Raw genomic sequence first — 10000 nt, 5'->3', positions numbered from 1 at the left:
GAGACTTGAACCCACACCCCAAGCAACATTTGAAAGTTGATTAATGGGTTAAATTGACACTCATATCTCCATTACCTGCATTGCTGACATATTCAAGAAAGACACATGTGCATCAAACAGCTGTGTTAGATGGAAGATGCCAAATAATAACAAGGCTCGTTGGTCTAGGGGTATGATTCTCGCTTTGGGTGTGAGAGGTCCCGGGTTCAAATCCCGGACGAGCCCTACTGTTGACACTGCACTTCACCATCCCTCGCCTTAGTTCATGTGTTGGAAAGAAATATGTTGTAGCCTGGAAGAAGACAAAATAGAAACTCAGCAACGACTATTATGCACCATAAAGCTGCAGTTTTCTATGAATTTTAAATGGAAGCCATCAACATGACACTACAAAGTGACACCCAACGTTTGTACCTGTTGCACAAACAATAAAGCTCCGTAGTCGGCAGGACTCGAACCTGCGCGGGGAGATCCCAATGGATTTCTAGTCCACAAAGAGGAACTTGAACCCACAACCCAAGCCAAATTGCAATCTTCTGAAAGTTGATTGATGGGTTAAATTGACCCTCCTATCTCCATTACCTGCATCATCTCTGACATCTTCAAGAAAGCCACAAGTGCATCAGACAGCTTTGTGAGAGTAAATATTACAATGAAAACAGGGCTCGTTGGTCTAGGGGTATGATTCTCGCTTAGGGTGCGAGAGGTCCCGGGTTCAAATCCCGGACGAGCCCCTCCAGTTCCCCATCCTTCCAAAGCATTTCTGAACATTCAATGATCTCAGCAGCTTGGTTCAAAGGTTGTTTCTTACAAAGTTGGAAAATGCTGTGTTCACACATTCTTCAGTCTTGAACTAATTCTATTAAATATCTAAATGATCTCTATTACCTGCTGCATTGCTGACATCTCCAAGAAAGACACATGTGCATCAAACAGCTGTGTTACACGGAAGATGCCAATAAAAACCAAGGCTCGTTGGTCTAGGGGTATGATTCTCGCTTCGGGTGCGAGAGGTCCCGGGTTCAAATCCCGGACGAGCCCTTCCAGTTACTCTGTCCAATAAATATAATATGGGAATGTTATCAGAAAAACGGCAAATCTGGTGAATACATCACCTGCCAAGAAATGTCTTCACTGATGCATTTGTAAAGTTGTCCAGTAACACATTACAAAGGTTGAAAGTTGTGATACCACCATATACTGGCAACATTTTCAATTTTGAATTATGCTTTAAGTATCATGTTAGGGGTCAAACTAAGGGAATAGCTTTACACATTGTAATGTATTACATTTCACAGTTGTAAAGTCTCCTGAGAGACTAACAAAAATTGCCATTTCTGACTATATTTCAAGTCATCCTGGCGGGGTATTGGGTAAAGTTTTCAACTAGCAATAATCACGTCTCAGTAGAACTTCATTGACTATGAAATTGCCGCTGCGCAAGAGTACTATTGAGAGGTCACATGATTCTATGACTCCTGAATGTGTAGTCTCTAACAGCGTGGTGCCCAGCTGATACTTCTCAGTAGGCCTATAGGCTATTGTCACATATGCAACGGCCAATCGTTAACGCCTTGCACAAGATGAAGATGGTTGTGTTTTGGGTATAGACAAAGGGAGACTTGAACCCTCACCCCAAGCAACATTTGAAAGTTGATTAATGGGTTAAATTGACACTCATATCTCCATTACCGGCATTGCTGACATATTCAAGAAAGACACATGTGCATCAAACAGCTGTGTTAGATGGAAGATGCCAAATAATAACAAGGCTCGTTGGACTAGGGGTATGATTCTCGCTTTGGGTGCGAGAGGTCCCGGGTTCAAATCCCGGATGAGCCCTACTGTTGACACTGCACTTCACCATCCCTTGCCTTAGTTCATGTGTTGGAAAGAAATATGTTGTAGCCTGGAAGAAGACAAAATAGAAACTCAGCAACGACTAGCAGACATTGTCAATATTATGCACCATAAAGCTGCAGTTTTCTATGAATTTTAAATGGAAGCCATCAACATGACACTACAAAGTGACACCCAACGTTTGTACCTGTTGCACAAACAATAAAGCTCCGTAGTCGGCAGGACTCGAACCTGCGCGGGGAGACCCCAATGGATTTCTAGTCCATCGCCTTAACCGCTCGGCCACGACTACCGCTGTTACCTGGAAGCACACCTGTTCAGCAATTTTGGGTGAACACAAAGAGGAACTTGAACCCACAACCCAAGCCAAATTGCAATCTTCTGAAAGTTGATTGATGGGTTAAATTGACCCTCCTATCTCCATTACCTGCATCATCTCTGACATCTTCAAGAAAGCCACAAGTGCATCAGACAGCTTTGTGAGAGTAAATATTACAATGAAAACAGGGCTCGTTGGTCTAGGGGTATGATTCTCGCTTAGGGTGCGAGATGTCCCGGGTTCAAATCCCGGACGAGCCCCTCCAGTTCCCCATCCTTCCAAAGCATTTCTGAACATTCAATGTTCTCAGCAGCTTGGTTCAAAGGTTGTTTCTTACAAAGTTGGAAAATGCTGTGTTCACACATTCTTCAGTCTTGAACTAATTCTATTAAATATCTAAATGATCTCTATTACCTGCTGACATCTCCAAGAAAGACACATGTGCATCAAACAGCTGTGTTACACGGAAGATGCCAATAAAAACCAAGGCTCGTTGGTCTAGGGGTATGATTCTCGCTTCGGGTGCGAGAGGTCCCGGGTTCAAATCCCGGACGAGCCCTTCCAGTTACTCTGTCCAATAAATATAATATGGGAATGTTATCAGAAAAACGGCAAATCTGGTGAATACATCACCTGCCAAGAAATGTCTTCACTGATGCATTTGTAAAGTTGTCTAGTAACACATTACAAAGGTTGAAAGTTGTGATACCACCATATACTGGCAACATTTTCAATTTTGAATTATGCTTTAAGTATCATGTTAGGGGTCAAACTAAGGGAATAGCTTTACACATTGTAATGTATTACATTTCACAGTTGTAAAGTCTCCTGAGAGACTAACAAAAATTGCCATTTCTGACTATATTTCAAGTCATCCTTGCGGGGTATTGGGTAAAGTTTTCAACTAGCAATAATCACGTCTCAGTAGAACTTCATTGACTATGAAATTGCCGCTGCGCAAGAGTACTATTGAGAGGTCACATGATTCTATGACTCCTGAATGTGTAGTCTCTAACAGCGTGGTGCCCAGCTGATACTTCTCAGTAGGCCTATAGACCGGTTTCATGGTCGCAGCCTACGTGTTTCCTGTAGGCGGACTCGACATAGCTGCGGGAGCAAAACCCTCACCAGGCGCACCTCTTCCACTACAGTGAACGGCAGAGTGACTGTTAGTTTGCCTCAAACTTTACTCCTTTACCTGATTTTTTACTAACACTAACATTACAAAGATGGCCAGAACATCGAGATGAACCTTTGTAGTTTATGGCTGCTCCAACAGTAGTGGCAACATAACAAATAAAATAAAAACGGAATGTCTAATATCCACCGCGATGGCGGAGACCAGAGCCATTGAGTAATGGTTGAGACAAAGCAGTGAAAGATACATAACGCCAGTCTTACCCAATACCAAATATTTCTGTTTTATTAACACAAGGCTGCTGTACTTTATACCTCATACTTTAAATGCTTAGTATGAGGTATAAAATACAGCAGCCTTGTGTTCATAAAACAGAAAGATTGGGTATTGGGTAAGACTGAAATTATGTATCTTGCAGGATTCTTCACTGCTTTGTCTCAACCATTACTCAATGGCTCTGGTCTCAGCCATCGCGGTGGATATTAGACATTCCGTTTTATTTTATTTGTTATGTTGCCACTACTGTTGGAGCAGCCATAAACTACACAGGTTCATCTCGATGTTCTGGGCATCTTTGTAATGTTAGTGTTAGTAAAAAAGCAGGTAAAGGAGTAAAGTTTGAGGCAAACTAACATCAGTCACTCTGCCGTTCACTGTAGTGGAAGAGGTGCGCCTGGTGAGGGTTTTACCCCCGCAGCTACGTCGAGTCCGCCTACAGGAAATACGTAGGCTGCGACCATGAAACCGGTACGGAATCGGTCTATAGGCTATTGTCACATATGCAACGGCCAATCGTTAACGCCTTGCACAAGATGAAGATGGTTGTGTTTTGGGTATAGACAAAGGGAGACTTGAACCCACACCCCAAGCAACATTTGAAAGTTGATTAATGGGTTAAATTGACACTCATATCTCCATTACCTGCATTGCTGACATATTCAAGAAAGACACATGTGCATCAAACAGCTGTGTTAGATGGAAGATGCCAAATAATAACAAGGCTCGTTGGTCTAGGGGTATGATTCTCGCTTTGGGTGCGAGAGGTCCCGGGTTCAAATCCCGGACGAGCCCTACTGTTGACACTGCACTTCACCATCCCTCGCCTTAGTTCATGTGTTGGAAAGAAATATGTTGTAGCCTGGAAGAAGACAAAATAGAAACTCAGCAACGACTAGCAGACATTGTCAATATTATGCACCATAAAGCTGCAGTTTTCTATGAATTTTAAATGGAAGCCATCAACATGACACTACAAAGTGACACCCAACGTTTGTACCTGTTGCACAAACAATAAAGCTCCGTAGTCGGCAGGACTCGAACCTGCGCGGGGAGACCCCAATGGATTTCTAGTCCATCGCCTTAACCGCTCGGCCACGACTACCGCTGTTACCTGGAAGCACACCTGTTCAGCAATTTTGGGTGAACACAAAGAGGAACTTGAACCCACAACCCAAGCCAAATTGCAATCTTCTGAAAGTTGATTGATGGGTTAAATTGACCCTCCTATCTCCATTACCTGCATCATCTCTGACATCTTCAAGAAAGCCACAAGTGCATCAGACAGCTTTGTGAGAGTAAATATTACAATGAAAACAGGGCTCGTTGGTCTAGGGGTATGATTCTCGCTTAGGGTGCGAGATGTCCCGGGTTCAAATCCCGGACGAGCCCCTCCAGTTCCCCATCCTTCCAAAGCATTTCTGAACATTCAATGTTCTCAGCAGCTTGGTTCAAAGGTTGTTTCTTACAAAGTTGGAAAATGCTGTGTTCACACATTCTTCAGTCTTGAACTAATTCTATTAAATATCTAAATGATCTCTATTACCTGCTGCATTGCTGACATCTCCAAGAAAGACACATGTGCATCAAACAGCTGTGTTACACGGAAGATGCCAATAAAAACCAAGGCTCGTTGGTCTAGGGGTATGATTCTCGCTTCGGGTGCGAGAGGTCCCGGGTTCAAATCCCGGACGAGCCCTTCCAGTTACTCTGTCCAATAAATATAATATGGGAATGTTATCAGAAAAACGGCAAATCTGGTGAATACATCACCTGCCAAGAAATGTCTTCACTGATGCATTTGTAAAGTTGTCTAGTAACACATTACAAAGGTTGAAAGTTGTGATACCACCTTATACTGGCAACATTTTCAATTTTGAATTATGCTTTAAGTATCATGTTAGGGGTCAAACTAAGGGAATAGCTTTACACATTGTAATGTATTACATTTCACAGTTGTAAAGTCTCCTGAGAGACTAACAAAAATTGCCATTTCTGACTATATTTCAAGTCATCCTGGCGGGGTATTGGGTAAAGTTTTCAACTAGCAATAATCACGTCTGAGTAGAACTTCATTGACTATGAAATTGCCGCTGCGCAAGAGTACTATTGAGAGGTCACATGATTCTATGACTCCTGAATGTGTAGTCTCTAACAGCGTGGTGCCCAGCTGATACTTCTCAGTAGGCCTATAGGCTATTGTCACATATGCAACGGCCAATCGTTAACGCCTTGCACAAGATGAAGATGGTTGTGTTTTGGGTATAGACAAAGGGAGACTTGAACCCACACCCCAAGCAACATTTGAAAGTTGATTAATGGGTTAAATTGACACTCATATCTCCATTACCTGCATTGCTGACATATTCAAGAAAGACACATGTGCATCAAACAGCTGTGTTAGATGGAAGATGCCAAATAATAACAAGGCTCTTTGGTCTAGGGGTATGATTCTCGCTTTGGGTGCGAGAGGTCCCGGGTTCAAATCCCGGACGAGCCCTACTGTTGACACTGCACTTCACCATCCCTCGCCTTAGTTCATGTGTTGGAAAGAAATATGTTGTAGCCTGGAAGAAGACAAAATAGAAACTCAGCAACGACTAGCAGACATTGTCAATATTATGCACCATAAAGCTGCAGTTTTCTATGAATTTTAAATGGAAGCCATCAACATGACACTACAAAGTGACACCCAACGTTTGTACCTGTTGCACAAACAATAAAGCTCCGTAGTCGGCAGGACTCGAACCTGCGCGGGGAGACCCCAATGGATTTCTAGTCCATCGCCTTAACCTCTCGGCCACGACTACCGCTGTTACCTGGAAGCACACCTGTTCAGCAATTTTGGGTGAACACAAAGAGGAACTTGAACCCACAACCCAAGCCAAATTGCAATCTTCTGAAAGTTGATTGATGGGTTAAATTGACCCTCCTATCTCCATTACCTGCATCATCTCTGACATCTTCAAGAAAGCCACAAGTGCATCAGACATCTTTGTGAGAGTAAATATTACAATGAAAACAGGGCTCGTTGGTCTAGGGCAGGGATGTCAAACTGGTGATCCGCGGGCCGCATGCGGCCCGCGACGTCGTCTTCTGCGGCCCGGGGGTTGGTGTCTAAAACCTGATTTAACACTACCTCTGAGCCAGTGCTCTGAGGCGAGCAGCAGCTACAGAAGGGAGGGGGAGAGGGAGGAGGGAGCGCGCCTCCCCTCCCTTCCCGTGTGCCTTAATTGCTCCAGCTGTTGGGTGTTAAGTATCAAGAATTTGTGGAATGCTGGTCTCTGCTACTTGAGCTGTGAAGTACCGGAAGACACACCCTCTCTCTCTCTCTCTCTATCTCTCTCTCTCATTGCAACAGCCGAGCTGTGAAGTTAAGACACCCCCCCTCCCTCTCTCTCTCTCTCTCTCTCTCTCTCTCTCTCACACACACAAGAGTTCCATGATATGCGTTGTACTCATGATAAACAGTACTCACAGACAGACTCAGGCAGCGATAATGGAGTTTAGTGATTTAGATTCCAAAAAACAAGACGGGACATCAAAAAACACCACGTGTGTTCCACGTGTCAAACTAGCGTCTGAATTCACTCTTTTCATCATGTTGCATAACCACAACAATCATCCTCCTTCTTCATAAGACAAAAAAAACTTTAGGGGGCGCCAAAGAAAAGAAAGTAATGCAGGTCTAAAAACGGCCTGTATTACTGCATAAAAATAAAAGGTTGTAGTAGCCATTTACAAATTAAAGTGAAGTCAGTATTTGGCATTGTGGTGTGTGGAACACTCTTTGTTTCTTGAAAAAAATAACATGATGGTAACAATGCACAAAAACAAATTTAATCTACTGTTTTACTTGTAAAACTGTGATGTGACAATAAAGATGATTCTGATGATTGAATTATTCTATATTCAAATGTTTATTGGTGCTTCTGATTGTGTCATGGGTTTTATATATGCTATATGCCTGAGGCTACAACACTTTGGTCAGCTTCTGTTTTAAACGTGCTATAAATACAGATTTTTGATTCTTAAACAAAACTAGCATCTCTCAAATTATAATAATATAATATATTATTTAGGAATAGCACTGTGGAGGAGTTCTATACAAAACTGGGACCGCAATATCCTGCATTTCAAATGTTTGCCTCAAAGATCCTCAGTATGTTTGGCACAACATATCTCTGTGAGCAGGCTTTCTCTGTGATGAATATCAATAAATCCAAACTGCGCTCACAGTTGACAAACAGACATCTAAATGACATTATGAAAGTTTCAACTACTCAGAAGCTGGTCCCTGATGTTGACAAGTTGGTTAAAGCAAAAAGAACCCAGGTGTCAGGCAAGAAGTAAAACAATTATTTGTATTTTTTGAGCTGAACTTTTTCTGTTTGGGTTTTTTCCCTTACTTTTTAATTGATTATGCAATATGCATGCATGAAGTAAATGTTTGCTGACAAGTGATCAACAGCTGACACATAACAAAAGCCACACATTACTGAACAGAAACTGCAGATATTGTGCTGACATGGTAATAGCTCTCAGGTGATCAACACCTGAAACATAAGAACAAAAGCCACACATGACTGAACAGAAACTGCAGATATTTTGCATATTAGCAGATGTAGGTATAAACAAGGTAGACAAGTAATGTCTTTACTTCAAATTGAAATGTTTTACTTTCAAATGTTTTGTTGGTGATCCTTATTGCATTGTTTATTAATTACAGTAGAATATATATAATATATAATATATAATATATAATATATAATATATAATATATAATATATAATATATAATATATAATATATATAATATATATAATATATATTATATATATTATATATAATATATATTATATATTATAATATATTATATTCTAGCAGTGACTGACTGAGATATCGACCGCAACTGGTTGTGGCCCCCATCAAGTGACCTTTTGACCAATGCAGCCCTCGCCCCAAGTTCAGTTCGACACCTCTGGTCTAGGGGTATGATTCTCGCTTAGGGTGCGAGAGGTCCCGGGTTCAAATCCCGGACGAGCCCCTCCAGTTCCCCATCCTTCCAAAGCATTTCTGAACATTCAATGTTCTCAGCAGCTTGGTTCAAAGGTTGTTTCTTACAAAGTTGGAAAATGCTGTGTTCACACATTCTTCAGTCTTGAACTAATTCTATTAAATATCTAAATGATCTCTATTACCTGCTGCATTGCTGACATCTCCAAGAAAGACACATGTGCATCAAACAGCTGTGTTACACGGAAGATGCCAATAAAAACCAAGGCTCGTTGGTCTAGGGGTATGATTCTCGCTTCGGGTGCGAGAGGTCCCGGGTTCAAATCCCGGACGAGCCCTTCCAGTTACTCTGTCCAATAAATATAATATGGGAATGTTATCAGAAAAACGGCAAATCTGGTGAATACATCACCTGCCAAGAAATGTCTTCACTGATGCATATATTTGTAAAGTTGTCTAGTAACACATTACAAAGGTTGAAAGTTGTGATACCACCTTATACTGGCAACATTTTCAATTTTGAATTATGCTTGAAGTATCATGTTAGGGGTCAAACTAAGGGAATAGCTTTACACATTGTAATGTATTACATTTCACAGTTGTAAAGTCTCCTGAGAGACTAACAAAAATTGCCATTTCTGACTATATTTCAAGTCATCCTGGCGGGGTATTGGGTAAAGTTTTCAACTAGCAATAATCACGTCTCAGTAGAACTTCATTGACTATGAAATTGCCGCTGCGCAAGAGTACTATTGAGAGGTCACATGATTCTATGACTCCTGAATGTGTAGTCTCTAACTGCGTGGTGCCCAGCTGATACTTCTCAGTAGGCCTATAGGCTATTGTCACATATGCAACGGCCAATCGTTAACGCCTTGCACAAGATGAAGATGGTTGTGTTTTGGGTATAGACAAAGGGAGACTTGAACCCACACCCCAAGCAACATTTGAAAGTTGATTAATGGGTTAAATTGACACTCATATCTCCATTACCTGCATTGCTGACATATTCAAGAAAGACACATGTGCATCAAACAGCTGTGTTAGATGGAAGATGCCAAATAATAACAAGGCTCGTTGGTCTAGGGGTATGATTCTCGCTTTGGGTGCGAGAGGTCCCGGGTTCAAATCCCGGACGAGCCCTACTGTTGACACTGCACTTCACCATCCCTTGCCTTAGTTCATGTGTTGGAAAGAAATATGTTGTAGCCTGGAAGAAGACAAAATAGAAACTCAGCAACGACTAGCAGACATTGTCAATATTATGCACCATGAAGCTGCAGTTTTCTATGAATTTTAAATGGAAGCCATCAACATGACACTACAAAGTGACACCCAACGTTTGTACCTGTTGCACAAACAATAAAGCTCCGTAGTCGGCAGGACTCGAAC

This window comes from Protomyctophum parallelum (assembly GCF_964188405.1).
Source record: "Protomyctophum parallelum genome assembly, chromosome: 1".
Classification (NCBI taxonomy): domain Eukaryota; kingdom Metazoa; phylum Chordata; class Actinopteri; order Myctophiformes; family Myctophidae; genus Protomyctophum; species Protomyctophum parallelum.
Note: the sequence above shows the minus strand (reverse complement) of the source record.